Raw genomic sequence first — 17,945 nt, 5'->3', positions numbered from 1 at the left:
AGAGACCAAACAAAATACTGATTACAATGAAAGCCCACGAGAAAATGTTACTTCAAGGCAGGATGCTGAGGTTAGTTTGTATTTTGTATTTTTTCGTATTTGACAAAAAATACTTATGAAAAAAAAAAGTCAGAAGAATTAGTAATTAATTTTTCTGATGATATTTTAAGTTATAGTCACAATAATATATATATATATTTACTGGTGTTTAGATTTCTTCTCACAGCACATAATTTCAAAACATTACTATTTATTCTGTTATTTTGTTATAGTTGATTCAATATCCGATACCCTTTTCACGACTGTCAAATCGTTAGAAATTCTCGCAGTTTTGTGTGTAAAGTTGGGTTACTTCCTTCAGTTATTTATTGTGTCAAACATCGGTATGTCGAACTTGGATATTTTGAATACATGACTGAAGTCGAAGTCAGTACCAGCCATTTCCTTTCACAGTTACAGTATTTAATACTCTACATTTATTATGGACCAAAACTAGGGAATAGACCTGGCATGGCCAGGTGGTTAGGGCGCTTTACTCGCAATCTGAGGGTCGTGGGTTCGAATCCCCCGTCCCGCCAAACATGCACGCCATTTCAGCAGTGGTGATGGTGATGGTGATGCTGATGGTGATGGTACTCGACTTGCAATTTGAGGTTTACAGGTTCGGATCCCGTTCCCAAACATGCTCGCCCTTTGAGTCCCGTGTACGTTATAGCGTAAAGGCCAATCCTTCTGTTAGCTGGTAAAAGGGTATCCCAAGAGTTGGTGGTGTGTGGTGTTGACTAGCTTCCTTCTCTTTAGTCTATTACTTCAAAATTAAGACGGCTAGCTCAGGTAGCGTTCGTGTAGCTTAGCGCGAAAGTAAAAAAGAAGCAAACATTGAACAAACTAAAATAATTATATTACGATAACATTACACAACGTTATATCCATAACTTTAAGCTACATAACAAGAATAAGGTATCATTGGCTAGTAAACATACATTCTTCTCTATATTGTGTTTCATATAATAGGTCTTCCCTATGTAACTCCTGGTCCCAGGATATTCTTAGGTCGAAGAAAGAAAACATCTACTCGAATGCTTTCTTGGCGCCAATCAACTCGAATTTATATTTCCTATAATCTTACACCATATGGCTCCCTAGCTTAGCGGTAAACTAGAGGGCTTATAACGCAAAAATATTATTCTCGATATCTGCGATGGGCAAAGATAATATAGCCCATTGTGTGGCCATTACCGAAACCAGAGCCAATATTCTATCGATGTCAAATTCAGGGTTTAAGCTATAACTTTCAATGATATATATATACACATATGTGTGTGTGTGTGTGTTTATTTGTAGTTAAACAAAAAGGTACACAATGGGCTATCTGTGCTCTGCCCACCACGACTATCGAAACCCGGTTTCTAGCAGTGTAAGTCCACAGACATACCGCTATACCACTAGGAGGGAGAGTGAAGAAGGCCATAAAACAACTGAGGATATGACTTCGTAGCTAGTAACGGCTGTGAATGTTTAAAAAGAAACAAGTCTCTATTAAACCTGTATATAAAAGTTCTACCAGATAGTGATTTAGAAGTAGTATGTAATTTCTGCCACTACAGAAAACGCCCCAATATGTTAGTGGCACAAGCACTTGTGAATTACGAACTTAAGGCATTATGGGAAGACTTTTAGTACTTGAAGATGATGACCAAAATATATCATTACAGTATAGGATAGCATCGTAGAGAATCAGCATTACAGTAGCACCTTACAGTTTGTTTGTTTTTTAATTTCGCGCAAAACTGCACGAGGGCTATCTTAGGGCTAGCCGTCCCTAATTTAGCAGTGAAAGACTAGAGAGAAGGCAGCTAGTTATCACCACCCATCGCCATTGGGCTATTCTTTTACCAACGAATAATGGGATTGACCGTCAAATTATAACGCCCTTACGGCTGAAAGGGCGAGAATGTTTGGTAGGACGGGGATTCGAACCCGCGACCCTCAGATTGCGAGTCAAGCGCTCTAACCACCTGGCCGTTCCGGGCCTAGCCCTCTAGAGAATCAGCATTAAAGTATAGGATAGCATCCTAGAGAATCGTTACCACTCTAGCTTATTCTTAAATGTTTAAATTTAACGTCAGGTGTTTGTTTAAAATAAGTAAGTATCTAATGTGTACCTAGAAGCAGAAGAAAAGATTTTAAAAGGTGCATATTAATAGATAGATATAACTTTTTTTTTTTACTGTGAGTTCAGTGCAATGCATTTAGTTTACAAATGCGTGATACGATTGTATCGATACATCGTCCGACACGACACGATTTATGTATCTTCACGAAATTTGGTAAGCTTCCAGTAAACATCATAAGCCTTTTGTACTGAAAAAAATAAGAATTTCTAATAAAGTATTTTTACTAAAAATTAATGCTTTAATATATGGAGTCAAAGTAGTCACTGTTCTGAGTGTAAAGGAATTTTCATGTTAAGATTAAAAAATACTTTTCTCCGTCTAAAAATTAACAGGTTTCTTTTTATGTAATGTCTAAAACCTCCGAAATAAATTTCCAACTTTTTTCGATAAATCGATATTTTATCTGCTATATTCACTATCCTAATTTTATGTGAAGTTGGTCAGTTTGATCAGCTTCGTAACCACCATAAAAACATACAAAATAAATCAAAATTATCCTTTTTGTTCTTTCTAGAATTACTTCAAATTATAGCAGGAAACTACATTTGCTTACACTAAATAACTTAAAGCTCTTAACATTATACATCTGTTTCTAATTACATTTTATTGATTTATTGCCCTTTGAAAAGCACTGTAAAGTGTGAAGTACTTAAATAAGACAATGTTAGTAATATAGTTAATAAATTACAGACAAGACTGTCAAAATTTGTAATAAACCGTTGGTAAAACTTCTGTATCTAGAAACGTATCGTATAGCGCCATCAATAACTAGATACCTATCGTATCAGCCCTAATATAAATGCAGGTTCACCGTGATAAGTAAAAGACAACTGAAAACGCAACACACACTGATTAACGTTGACACGTTTTGGTATAGTATCATAGTTCTTAATGTCTATATTAAATCTTTGTAAAATCAGAATTATAGATCTGGTTTACTTTGGACACTACCGACAACACATTGTTCAATAATCTAGAGTTCAATCATTGTTTCTTCTATCTTGAGACGCAGGAGCTTATGGATTGTGTTTGTATGGAAATTTAACATTGCTTTGCTGTGCTGCACAGTTAGATGTAAGTTTGGTTCTGAACTTGGATTTTAACTGTTAAAGGAAGTAGTTGAACATTATTAATTTTCAAAAGACCTGTATATATAATTATGGTAGGGTTTAAATCAAAGAATGAGCATGTTAACCACAAATGTTTTTTGTTCCATATTTATTTTAATTTTTCCGAAATCAGAGATGTGTAAAAAACAAACATCTGCAGTTAATTTATTGTTATAAGAATTTTCAGGCCTATCGATTTTCCAATATTTCGCCGATTTTCGACGTTTAAACCGTATAGAGGAACCGTTTACAACTAAAAATTATCGAACACTGTTCCATAATTCCAAGACCCATCCACCATTCCTTTCATCGAACATAAAGATGTTGAATTTTTTAAACTTGGTGTGCAACGAGAAAGAGCGTTTGTTTTAGAACAAAGCCACACTGCAGGGAATCGAACTCCAGATTGTAGCGTTGTAATTCCGTAAACTTAACGTATTCCCATCGGGGACAAGAAGGATCGAAATAAATATCCTGCTAACCGCATTTATTAAAAAAGACATTAATAGGAAAAAAATTATTCACTCTGTTGGTATTTTGTTTACGTAACAGTTCGTGTTTTTTTTTTTATTTACCCATCTATCTTTATCAGCTATGTTCGATACTTTTTACTTTTTATAATAAACAGTTCCGAAGTAAAAAGAGTAGTTATTGCATATGGTTTGAATTTTTGACTGATATGTAACTTTCTTATTGTTATACAACAAATTTCGCTGAAATTAATTTTAATGTTACCAATATAGAGCATACAGAAAATTCTAGAAATAAATTATAGAGTGGAATACATACTTACAGGTGAGGCAGCCGGGACAGTTGCCCTTGAAACTTGCCTAACCCAACACGTAATGTGTGTGGCATGGCCAGGTGGCTAGGGCGCTTGACTCGCAATCTGCGAGTTGCGGGTTCGAATTCCCGTCATACCAAACATGCTCGCCATTTCAGCCGTGGGGGCGTTATATGAGGCGGTCAATCCCACTGTTCGTTGGTAAAAGAGTAGCCCAATAGTTGGCGGTGAGTGGTAATGACTAGCTACCTTCCCTCTAGTCTTTCGCTGGTATATTAGGGACGGCTAGCGCAGATAGCTCTCCTGTAGCTTTGCGCGAAATTCCAAACAAACCAAAACCCAACTCATAAAAGGTCTACTTGTAAGAATGAGATACAAAAAATTAATATTTTTCTTTTTCTATACACAGTTGTAACTCCTAAGAGTCAACAATAATTGGAAACGCTATTTTATTTTATTTATAACTATAATGTTATTGTAACTGACCTACATTTAAAGAGTTTGAAAGTAGTACTTTAAGCAAACTTAAATCATCAAAACTGTAACTTTCTTATATAAATATAGAGAAATTCGATATTATGGATGGCCCAAAATATTCTTACCCCAGGTTCTGCATGGATCTGCGTACATTAGAGAAGGAAAGAGTTAATAAATAGTTAATAAGTTACTGGCTTTTTTAGCATTCAAATACCGATAGATTTAATGAATCAGGCTTATCATTTATTATAAGTTCAGTCGAAGCCGTATAAACAAATTAACTAGTCGAGAGTCTTAGTTGTGATTATGTCGTGATAAAAATTGTTTAATTTTACCAAAAGAAGTGAATTGTTTGTTTGTTTATTTGTTTCGGATATTCATGCAAAGCTACTCATGGGCTATCTACACTAGCCGTCCCTAATTTTGAACTGATAGACTAGAGGGAAGGCATGTAGTAAAAAAGCACCTACCGCCACCTCTTGGTTTACGCTAATCGAATAATGGAATTTGACTATCATTCTTCAAGTATAACACACCATCCACGAACCCAAAGAGCGGGGTGCAATTTTGGGGCAAGGGGACCCGAGTCATGGACCCTCGGATTCACAGTTCAACATGTTAACCACTAAGGCCACGCTCATCCCAAGAAGTGAACATCAGCAAGTTGTTTATATTATTTTGGAACATGGAATAAGTGAGTTTCGTAGTTAATTTATCCATGTATCTTTACACAAGTCTGAGAGTCTTTTCGTTTTTTGTTTTTTATTTTACAAGAATTCAGTTGAAAAGCCAGTACAAAGCAGTGGATAGAATTATTTATATTTGTAACTCGGAGAGTTATTACAAAAGATAAATAGGCAGGATGATTATAAATGATTTATATTCAGTGTGTTTACTCATTAATATTTAAGTTAGTGAGCTTCCTTAAGAAAATTTAAGATGTTACTTGGTTTCAGAATAATTACTGTAAAAACTTTTCATTACAGCACAACGAAGTTTGATTTTTGTATTATTTGTTATTTAATAAAAATTAACATTTACCATACAAATTAAACGAAGTTACGTTTTTTCATGAACTTTAAAAGTTTTGTCTTTTTCTGAAATGAAAAATTCACTTGTCAATATTAGAAATTACCCCAAAGATATAGTCATTCAACTAAATTTGCACTCTATCATTATATTTATCACAATATATCATAAATATCTAATATCAGATGTCATGTTGTTTGTTATTTATTTCGAAAGGATGATGGTGCAGCATCACTGAGATGTACAGAAGAACATCGTAAAAGGTAGGTATTATTATTACCTAAGCCTTAAGGTATTACCGTTTGTACTTTTATAATTTGTTCGTACAAACTACACGAAGAACTTCAGTTCTTTTTATATATTTTATAATACAAGTATTTCAATTTTTTACTAAAACTTGTCTTTACTGTTAACGATGTAGTTTATATGAGAATAGTATCATTTATTAACTTATTTAAATATCAAGATACGTGATCCAGTTTTACTCGTACAGTTTCAGGAGAGCTTTTACTTTTAGTTTTATTCAAGTTTTAAAGTTGAGTAGTTTCTTTGTTGGTATCCCATACAATATCTTAAACCTAGTTATCATTTAGTGACATTTAATCTTATTGTTACTTTTTACATAACTAAATACTAATTGCTAACTAATTTTTAACCTACGTTTAAGTTTAAGCTGATGATCGTCTCCTGTCTTTAGAGAAGTTTTAAGAAGGGTTTCTGTGTTGTAACTGGCTGGGATTCGATCCTGAGTATTCTTGATAGAAGTTCAGGGCCCTTAGTCACTTAACCCACTCTGCCATTAAAACTCGAATCAGCTAATTATTTGAACGTTTTCAAGAGGAATATCTAGATTTGTTGCTTTTATGCTAGGTTGGCTGAGTGTATTGTCAGTTGGGTAGACATAAAAGCCTTCTTTTATCTTTCTTTTTCTCACGTATGAATCATATCCTATTACTTCAGTATCATTCCAGTTTATTATATGGTCTTTTTCTCTGGCATAATAGGCTTTGGCTTTTCCAAAGCGGTCGATAATACCAAGTTTTGTATGTCTGTTATGCTCCAGAATTTTAATCTTTGTTTGTATCAGTGTATTGGAATCCACATTGATAGAGCATGTTGTAAGTAATGTTTTACCTCTCCATTGCATTTATAGTTGGTTTAGTGTGTACTTATTTCAATCACATTGTACTGTAGCTTCTTAACACTGTTCTGACTTTATGTTGTTCAGATTTTCTCTGGATGATTTCAAAAAGACTTCTATCTGGAATTTTCATCCTCTTTATTTGTGGTGTTTTAGTTTATTTATTTTATTCTTTATCAAGGGTACTGGATATCCATTGTTATTGGGGGTTGTAGTGATGTGTTTTCTTCCATCTTCTTAGCTTCTTCTCTATTATAAATTTTGTTCAGTCTTGAAACTAGGTAGTCTATAATGCCTGACTTTATGCTACTGAGATGGTTTGATTTATGATCGAGGTATTTACCTGTATCTGTGGGTTTCTTGCAACCTCCTGTGATATATGAATTATATGTTTTGATATTTAGTTTGTAGCCATCATGTCAAGGAATGGGAGTTTGTTAATTTTTCTGCTTCCATTGTTAATTGTGTGGTGGAATGTTGTCTGCTCAGGAGTTATTGAATCTTATTTATAGTGTCTTATGTGACAATATCTGTATCCAAGGTAGACATTTTATTGTATTTATTTTGTGTAAAAGACCAAATTTCAACATAAACCATAATATAATAGCCTTCGTAGATGTATCTACAACCACAGAAGACAGTTTACAGAAGAAGAAACGGAAGAATCCACAAAAATATATAACCAGCAGTCTATAAGCCCTCCTATAATACCACCTTAACAACAAAAATATCCTCAAAAGCTTGAAAAAAATCAGCAGCATAATAGTATTACCAGCAGACAAAGGGGATGCCATAATCATGGACAAACAGGAATGCAGTGTCTAATGCTTTAACATGAAAGATATGTAGTTGCCTGTAATGTAATTGGATAACAGAATACATTGTTGTTTGTTTGTTTTTATGTAATCATGTTTTACTAGAACTTGCATTATCTTATTTAGGATTTTTGTTGTTTTACAGATATCATCGTTTACTATTTTTATTTTACAAAATATTCGACCTTTGATCATTGGCCAAAGACTTATTTATATGGTAATTCCATCATGGTTATCTCACTTGTATGACAGATATAAGCAAGCTGGTTTAGAGGGAATTGAAGTTGATTAGTACATGTACAAGCATAGAAACAAGTTTATTTAATAAACTAAATTAGCTAGCTTACTAAAATAAAATTTAAAGATATACATGAGTTAACCCTAAATTAAAATCCCTAACATTAATCTAACAAGAAAACAGTCTTAAATCAAAAGCATTCATTTCTCTTTTCTTTATACTAAATTTAACTTTTCCTGTGGTTCTGTTGTATTTGGAATTTAATACATGCCAAGTAAAGTGAATTTTGTACAACTAAAAAAGAAACCATTAGTGCCCAACAGATCGACTCGAGAGTCAATCACCATAAAGGAGTGGTCATTTTTTCTCGAACGGAACTTCTAAAATTACCCTTACTGAATAGTGACTCCTTTTTGATTTTTCTACAGAAAAAGGTGACACCCCCTTTAGCTTTGTGCACAGAAAAATACCCCCCCCCCCCAAAAATGGAGTATTTAACAGAAGTATACTGAAGCTTACCCATTTAATTTTTGAATACATATTTCTTGGCATTCATTCTATCTACATATGTGTGTTTTTGATACTGATAACACACTACACAAAAATGTTTCAAATTATATTTATCCTTGATACAATTAATTACCTGAATGACAAGAGACACCCAGCAGGTCACCGGAGTTAAAAATGCATTTTCCATTCTCAACATTTGTAGTCCTATTTCACAGATGGTGGTCATAATTATGTCCACTGGCCACACGTATCTACAACATAAACTGACCATATCATTAAAATGATGTCAAACCTGCAAACTATAGTGGGCCTGATTAAAACTAAATGACTAATCGTTTATCTAACTCTCCATTTTGTGGGTACACATGTTGTAGTATTTAGGAAAGGAACTACTTTTTTTAAGCATTTTTTTTTGGGGTGATAGAGCCACAGGGGAGGCTAAGGCATATTTTTTGGGTAGCTTCAGCTCCAAAAAGCAACCCCCTTACTGCCAAACCTGACTTAAATTTATTTCATGTTGGAAATTAACATAGGAAACAAATATTATCGATTATACATAATACCTACAGAAATATTTGAAACAAAGCACCAAAAGCTGCAAAATTTCTTTATTGGAAAAATGAAAAGAAAGAGTTTTACTATGTAAAAGGTAACACATGAATAGAACATGGAAAAATATAATTTCATTCTAAGTTTAACCAATAATCAATATTGTTTTCGAGATTTATCTTGGCGATGACCCACAGCACATATCTGGAAATATGAGGAATGTGCTACTTGTCTGAGCTGTTTTTGTTTTATTGCTTGAAATAAAAAATGCATATAACAATCACCAGAAGCTTTGAAATATTCATTTCGTTATGCTAAAACTTAAACTACTAATTAATAAACATCTCAAACATCCTGTCATTTATTGCAAATATTCTATTTCATGTTTGGGTATTCATAATGTGAGATTTTCTTTGTCCAGGCATTTTATGATTATGTTTGGATTTTGTGAAAGCTCCTTTAGTGCTTAAAATTATTCTTTTTTCAGGGAAAAAGAAAGACATAAGGAAGTAGAATAGTGCAAAGATGAAAGTGCAAGAGTATTAAATTTAGTCTCAAACAAGTTTTGGGTTAGAGTAGATTCATTCCATTGGATGAAACCATCAACATTTTATTGTAAAAACTCTTTCAAGAGGATTCTTTTGTTTATGGTATAAATATATAACAATTAAGATCATTAATTACTCATGCTGTAAAAAAACATTTTATATTTAACGGAATGCTGAATAAATATTAGAATAAATTCGTATATTTTATGACTATAGTGTTGTTTGTAAACATTAGGTTTGTTGTAAATGCAGTTCCAGGAGGTGTAGGTATCTCTGGTGTCTAGACTTGTTGAACTTTTGATGGTATGTGGCCATGGGTGAAATACCATTTAAGTTAAACTTTCAACTTGTCCGCTATAATTGTGTTTGTAACGATATTTGTTTGTCCTCCTATAGCAGGGTTGAATGACTACAAATAGTTCCAGACATACCTCTGGCTTCTGTAGGACAACACTAGTTGATGAGTTCTAATACTGGATAAAGATATATAAAATGATATATTTACACATCTCTCATTTGAAATCCTCGATGAATTAATCGAGAAGAGTGTAATGTAAACCATTTGTTGGTAAACGTGATTGTAATTACATTCGTTAAGCTCAATGAGAATACTTTATAGTTCGAAAATGTAACACTACACAAACTACTGTAAGCATGTTAAAAGTCTGTTGTTGTTTTTATCTTAATGAACATATACTGTATTTTTCTGTTGATTTATGAAAAGTATTTATATGAGAACATCCTTTGTCATTTAAATTATTGACGTAGACATTAAGATATTAAATCGCAAGTACCTTTTTTCTAATGATTTGATTGCACATTTATGACAATCTCTGCTTACAGGATTACTTATATATGTTATAAGAAAGTTCACATACAAAATACTCGTATATTTTGTAAATCACACTTTCCTTTCTCAAAGGAAAGATTAAGTATTGGTTGTAGTTGATTATTTCATTAGAAATTGGTTTTAAACCACTATTACATGTAAATGATGTTCAGTAAATGAATCATCATACTTAACTATAGAAGTAGTTCATGAGATAATGGTGTTGTTATAATATTAGAAAAAGTTTTTTTATTTCTCATCATCTTTCATATTCTTATTTTTGATTCAACTCATACAGCAAGTTTAAACACATTTGCTTCATAATAAATATACTATGATAATTAATAAAAGTAAATAAGATTTTCGGGTCATACAATAATTATACTGACATCTATTTTTCTTGGTAACTAGTGAATATTTTCAATAGGTTCTTGGAAAATGTACACTTTGTTAAACTTGTTTTCAAAATTGGACTACTTTTATGCAATAACTTCTACCAGAAGAGCTACTATAATGCTTTAATAATAATTACAATTATTGATAAAGACTCTTAATTTTGAGTAACAGGCAAACTACATGAACCTTCTATGGCCCTTCTGCTCTAAGTCATCAGTATGGTGCCCTTGCTGCTAGCAGTATTTTCGGCTCTTAATTCAAGAACATCTGACAAGGTTTCGCCTAGTTAGCATAATTACCAAGAAGGTAGAATTGCCTTAAAGATTTGTTTTCCTTCATCAAATCATTTAAGTGTAAACTCTGTTCCATCTAATTTATGAAGACTTGTGAATCACACTTTACAATGAAAGGAAGGCAAGCAAGATGACCACAAGTCCTATTAAAAACAATCATTTGAAAATTATAGATAGTGTTGTTTGACCGATTACTGTCATATATTCACACAGTCTTAGCTATCATTCTGTGGAAACCTAGCTAAAACTTCCCACGTACTGAATAAGATGTAAGTTTGTATGTAATTTATAGTAATTTACAGCATTAGATCCAAATTATTCAATATGTATTTCAGTTATTTACACTATTAGCCAGATTATTATAACATTAAATTCCTTAAGCAATAATAACTAAATTGGCCAAACAGTAGGCATGGTACATGAATATTTATATGTATATCTTCCATTCCATTTCTTCTTTTCAATTTCATTGTTTTATTAGACTTTGGTGTAAAGGTTTGAATTTACAAACTTTTCTCTTTCTTGTTAATTTTCTTAGATTTTAACTAATAACTTTCATCCAAATAACCCTTTTTAAGGTCATAATTGAACTGGTCACATCTCCAATAAGCATTATGTAATCTCTGAACTGGAGGATGGAGCAAATTTTTACTGTTTTGCATAGACTCAACAATTTCTTTGTCACATTTGCAATGTTTAAATATTTTTCAGTCATTACCACTTGTTCACTAAAAGCCTTTTTTAATTACTTTAGTTCTGAAACAGAAAGAAAAAGCTTGTCTCTGAAAATTCTGTTTCTTTGTACTGCATAATGTTTAGTTAGTTTGATTGATTGAGAAATGTATTAGAGAACATTTTCTTTTTTCATCTGCACTACACCCAAGAACCTTTGTGACTCTGTTACTATTAGGGACATTGGCTCCTAGTAATCTTGTAGACTACAGTGTCTTCAGATTTTGTTATAATTGTTCTTGAGTTTTACATGAGCTAGCTAAATTTTAACAGTGCATAATTCCCTTGCTAATAATGTCAAAAATCAACAACACTTCCTTTCATTCCTCCATGATCTCACTTGCACTGGTAAATCATTCATCCTGTTCCACGTAGGATTTCTACCTTGATCACTTTTGTTACTAACAGTTCTATAGTTCCTACTGAAACATGAAATATGTTATTTTTTACTTGGATTCTCCCTTACCAGCCAAAACTTCAATTTCTATCAGCTTGTCATATGATATTTTAGTCGTGAGAACCATGACTGGAATCACGTCACTACTGTTAAAGACGATGATTTTAGTATTTTAATTTAGATGTTTTGTTTGCTAGAAGAAGTTTTTAGTGTGATTTAATGATGATGTTTGACATCTAGAAGTTTCCTGAATGTCTAAATCTGAGGTGACATAATCAATTTTCTGGATGTTTGGAAAAAAAAAAAAGATATATAAAGCACATATATATATATATATATAAAGATATATATAGCTAGTCAGTCAGTGAATCTGTTACTTTTTACTGAATGTGTTCATCAGCCAATTTTGAGTTGAGTTGTAGATACGAGAAGACATTTAACAAGTAACTGTTAAACTTTGTCTGTAAGTTAGGTATATATTTCATTAAGTGGACTGGATTTTGTATTATTTTTACCGAATGATCAAAAAGAATCAGCCCAACGATAGTTACTATTACAATACTAGTGTCAGGAGTTTGATTATTTTGGTGAAAATAAAATACTCTAGACTAAATTTCAAGATGATGACACATGCTCAAAGTGAGATTGAAAATTTATTTGAAATGATGAAACAATGTAAAAAGAATAAGCAGAAAGAGACAAAGTAATAAAAGAAGGTCAAGAAGAAATGCATTGAAAATTAGAAGAGATAGACAGCAAATTAAAAGTAAAATGAAAAGAAATTTGCAGAACTTTAAAAGAAGATTAAGATGAAAAAGACAGAAAATTAAAAAAAGACCAAGAAGAATATTATAGGAAATAAACAAAAGATCAAGAAGTAAGAGACACTAATTTAAAAGAGGAGTTGAAATAAAGATAGATAAGGTTTAAAGAATCCAAATACATTTTATTGAAAACAAGATGAACGACATTATTGGAGATATAATAAGACATTACAAAAACGAGATTGAAGAAATATTAAAAGACATACATCTATAATGTGCAGAAAGATTATAATAACACATTTTGAATAAGTGCAAAAAGAAATCAACAAGGTATAAAGGAACATCAATAAAAAAATAAAACATCTGTAAAATGAAGTTGTAAATGCAAATCAAACCAGCGGCACCTCTTTTGGCATCTGCCCGAGAATTTCAATACCAAGCATTAACTATGAAATTGGAAGAGGACAATCCATGGATTTTAATAGTTACTGAAAAGATTCGGGCCTGGACCCCAAGAAGCAGCTACTGCACAAAATAACTAAAATATAATTGCAATGAAATATATCATAGTTTACATAAGATGGATTCAGGTACTGTGAAATACATCTGTGGCATGGGTTCAGTGCCCAGTGATGCCCCCTTGGAAAACTAGGGCCACCAAGTGCCCTTATGAGCCCCAGGGAAGAATGTGAGCACCCCCAAATAGTATTTGGGATTATGTCCTCATCCTTTGTGTTCTCTCATTGGGCCTGGGAGAATCCATCTGGTCTACAAAGATCGCTACTTGTGCTGTGCAATCTATGAGTGCAGGAACTTCCTAGACTACTCCACATATGCCATTTTCTAATCCAGTTGTAGAATGTAGTTAACCAGTTCAATAAAATTGTCCAGTTGAGAAACCAACAAATTATGATAGGAAAATACCATGGAAAGCATATCAGGCTCAGTTCAAAATAATTTATAAAATGAATGGATGGAGTAGTGAACAACAAGTCTTTCATTTTGTTGGCTATTTTAAAGGATCAGCCTTAACAAAATTAATCAGTCTTCTGGCTGCGAGTCTTAACTACTATCAATCATTAATGGCTGCCTTGTCAAACAGGTTTGGAGTGGCACACCAGAAAGAAGTTTCCAAAGCAAAGTTTAGAAGCAGAGTGGGTAGGAAGAATTAACCAGCCAACCTTGTGGAAGGGATGGAAAAGCTTATTGAACTGTCTTACTTAGATGCACTGTGTGAAATAATGGAATTATTTTGAAGTGATGAATATATAGATGCTATAATTGATAAAGCTATGCAAATTAGACTAAAGCAAAGGAGATGTACATCTTTAAATGAAACTCTCCAGTTAGTGATAGCACTTGAACCATTAAAGTATCCAATAATAACTAATGGCACCATCCAAAAATTATGGGATCATCACATCAAGTAGTATGTAAATATCATATTTCTCTAATGGTGTTTAGAGGAAGTCACATAATTAATTAAAAACAACTAGTTACACAGAATGGAAGAAGTAAACCACAAGACAACAGGTATTTCAAGTGTTACTTAAAATTAATATTGCTAGTAACTGCAGAATAAAATCTCTTCCCCCCCCCCCTAAAAATCTGTCTGTAAAAGGAATTTGTTATCAGAGATTATATCTTGAGGATGAGAATACTCCATCTTCTTCAGTAGAAATCAGGAGAATATTAGTTGAAGAAACCAATCTATGAGTTAATGAATTTGTTGATGGAAAGCCTTGCAGTATGTTTATCAACACTTACTCAGAGTTTCAATTGTCTAATCCAATCTGGTAATGAAAGGTGGGAACTTACGAAGAAAAATGTATTAACGTAAACAGTAAGTTAACATAAAGTTCTAGCAAGAGGAAAGTTGGAAGTCACCCTCACTATTGGAAACTTCTCTACATAACATAATATGTGGGTCATTTGACATCAAGGAAGAATGCATATTGGGAATTAACTTTGTGAGGAGACATGGACGGAAGGTTAAACTAGCATTCAAATAGCTTTATAGTCTATAATCACCATACATTATAAGAGAATTACACCAACAGAAGTTGGACTTCCAATGACAAGGACAGATGTACAGGGTAATAAAGACAGGCAACCTGAAGTTCTGTTGTTGTTGAGTAGAATCCAGAAGAATATGTGATCCAAACAAAAGATCATCCAATGTGATCATCTTTGAAAGCATTTCAGTAAAGACTTGTGGGGTAACTCAGCCAAGGTTCCTTTCAAGACCACTTCCAGGGTTTTACTAAGGATAGAATTTCCAGTTAAAGAAATTAAACACTTTCCTTTTTGTCAAGTGGAATGTATTTTCCATTATATTTACCAAATAATAAAAAAGAACCCGACCAAAGATAGAAACCGTCGCAACAGTATAATTGTTTGTACTTCTTTATACTGGTGTGTCACTTACTTATTAGTTGGATAATAACCAAGCACAGTTTAAACTATAGACATGTGATTGTGCTCTTGTGCAGTTTATTTGTACATGATAAAGAGGTGACAGTCCCATAAAATTTGCCTTTTATACCCTTTTTATTCACAATTTCAACAGTTATTTACAATATTATATATAAAAATTGTTTTGATGTTGAAAGAATGTACATTGAAATTCTTCCATAAGAAGTTAATGGTTTTTAAAAAATGTTTTTGTTTTATGATACTTTTAATTGCTAACTTGAACAAATTTCTTGTAAGTTAAAATTAGTTGCTTTAACATTCAGTCTGCAAGTCAATGAGACCGAACTTGGGAGATTGGGTGGGCTACAGAGGAGTATCACGGTTTCCAGTTTTGAGGCTAGAACAAGAACAATGAAAATGTACTCTGATAAATGGCTCGATCTTTTAACCCAAAAAATATAATAAGAAAAGAAGCTACCTCTCAGTGGTGTTTGTCTGTGCAAAGATGAGGAATTTAGGGGTTAGTTGGGCTGTGTTCCTCTTGCAAAAATATTAAAAGTGTTCATGTTCAGGAAGGTACTGCACTTAGCCACCTTACAACAAGAAGTAAGCTTCATTGAGCCTTCTTAAACCAGCTTAAATAACAGAAATCGCAGCACAAATGGCTTTATAGAGCTGAGGAACCAGATCTTGTATAGAGCAACATGTGCAGTCACTACTGTATATTATATGGAATTTTGAAATGAGGTATAAGTTTACTCCTTCATAGTCTGGAAAAGAGTGGGAACTTGGCCATGGGTCACAGTCGTTTCAGATTCTAGATATCACAAGGAATTCAATTTTTTGTTCTTTTCAGAATTTAAAAAATTGAGAGAGAGAGAATACTGGAAAGTTTTTTTTGTGAATGAACTCACCAAATGTGCCTCTCTGACTTGCAGACTGAGTTGATAATTACATACTGCTTTTAATTAAATGAGACACTTATTACTATTAGACTGATAGGGCTGGTATAGGATCTGAACTAATATCTACCATGGTTAATTGTTTTTGGGTTACAATAAGTTGTTTTCTGTTATTAAGCACAAAGCTACACAAAGGGCTATCTGTGCTCTTCCCATCACATACTGCTTTGACACAGGGGGGTCTTTACAATAAGAAAATGATGCAAAAAATCTAAACCACTCTATAACAACTATTTGTTAGTGAAAAAAAAACATTCTATTTTTTTAAAGCACAAAAATTTTGTTTTTCTTACTATTTGAACAAACATTACCTAAACACTGAATTTATTGTCAAATATGAACATGTCTCAAGATTACAATTACATGATAATTAGTTCATAATTAACAATGCAGAATTTATTATAAGCCAACATTTATTTAATGGTACATATACTCATTTTACGTTTGATATGTGCAACAGTAGCAAAACCTACAGCCATTTCACATTAGATACAACAAAGTTTTTCAGAATGTTTTAAGTTTGAATCAGTAATCCTTCTTTATATAACAATTCCTGTTGTATATACTTTTGTGGATAGCTGAACATCAGAGAAGAGGCTACTGGCTACACAATCTATATAGCAACTAGATAACATATTTTGTAACATCATTTTCTTTAGAGAACATTAGTTATATATGTATTTCATGTAAATGCTTTTGAATTATGTTGCACTTTGTACTGACATCTTATTGTGTAATAAACATTCGCTGTAGGTGAGTAAACACACAGATTTATATTGCATTATGTTGCTTAAACTTAAATTATGGTAGATTATTTAGAAAGTTGGTTTATATTATATTTTGTTTTGTGTTTATGAACTCCACAATAAACCAGTTAAGTAGGACTGATGTAATCAACTAAGACTGCAAAATGTGGTTTAATAGAATAGAGAGTGAAATGATAGTGTTTAAGAAACTGACAAAACATTTAATGAATAAGTTGATTCCTGGGATTTTCATTCCAAAGCAACTTATTCCCAGATCACATAAAAAGATCTGAAGAAAACAAACTAATTAAAATATAGATATCAGATATGAATTATGAGTGACATGTCTGCTCAGAAAAGAAAATGACAAATGTCCATACTAAGAGTAAATTCCTCTATGTCAGATTTTCAAATATTTTTAGAAGAATGAAATTTATATGTTTAATGCTGTTAATTATACTAAGTACATATTACTTTAGAGTTATATCCTGGGATTAGGATCAAAACAACCAAGAAGGTTTTCTCATAATGTAGTTGGTATAGTCCATTTACCTTGCACAGAATCCCCAAGAGAGAGGCTTTCTTTTTTCCCCATTCCAGAAGTATTAATTTTAGGTTTTTTTTGGAAACCGTCACCAGTCGTGGTATTTTATGAGCAGTGAGTTAAACCACATTCCATAATTTAACTCTGTAAATTTGAGGTAAATATTAAATGCAGACATTACATTTCCCAATAAAAAAATTTCCAATGTGAAGCTAAGTGCTGTGTAAATGCACCATAATTATGATGTTTAGATAAAAGATGCTCTAAATGTTGTTTCAATCACTAAAAATGTAAAGTACTAGAAAAAGATATGAGGAGAATAAGGAAAAGCATTCTTTAAGGTGTAACAAAATAGTTACCTTGGCAACTGTGTAATGCACAAACAACCCATATGATGGACAGAAGACAGAACCACTACTTCTTGTAAAGGCAATCTAGATTAAGTAAAAAAAAAGATAATGGAAATTAATATCATAATGAAAAATATAAA

General features: G+C 32.5%; 1 long non-coding RNA gene across 1 annotated transcript in view; it reads left to right on the top strand.

Moving 5' to 3' along the window:
* Positions 1-17,945, top strand: part of LOC106463277 — a 33,607-nt gene continuing 15,662 nt past the window's right edge. Inside the window, exons 1-2 of the long non-coding RNA XR_001291053.2 lie at positions 1-70; positions 5,793-5,839. This is a non-coding gene — a long non-coding RNA (uncharacterized LOC106463277). The remainder of the gene's footprint in view (positions 71-5,792; positions 5,840-17,945) is intronic.

The sequence above is a fragment of the Limulus polyphemus genome, unplaced genomic scaffold (genome assembly GCF_000517525.1).
Source record: "Limulus polyphemus unplaced genomic scaffold, Limulus_polyphemus-2.1.2 Scaffold1365, whole genome shotgun sequence".
NCBI classification, from domain to species: domain Eukaryota; kingdom Metazoa; phylum Arthropoda; class Merostomata; order Xiphosura; family Limulidae; genus Limulus; species Limulus polyphemus.
Note: the sequence above shows the minus strand (reverse complement) of the source record. Positions and strands in the feature narration are given on the sequence as shown.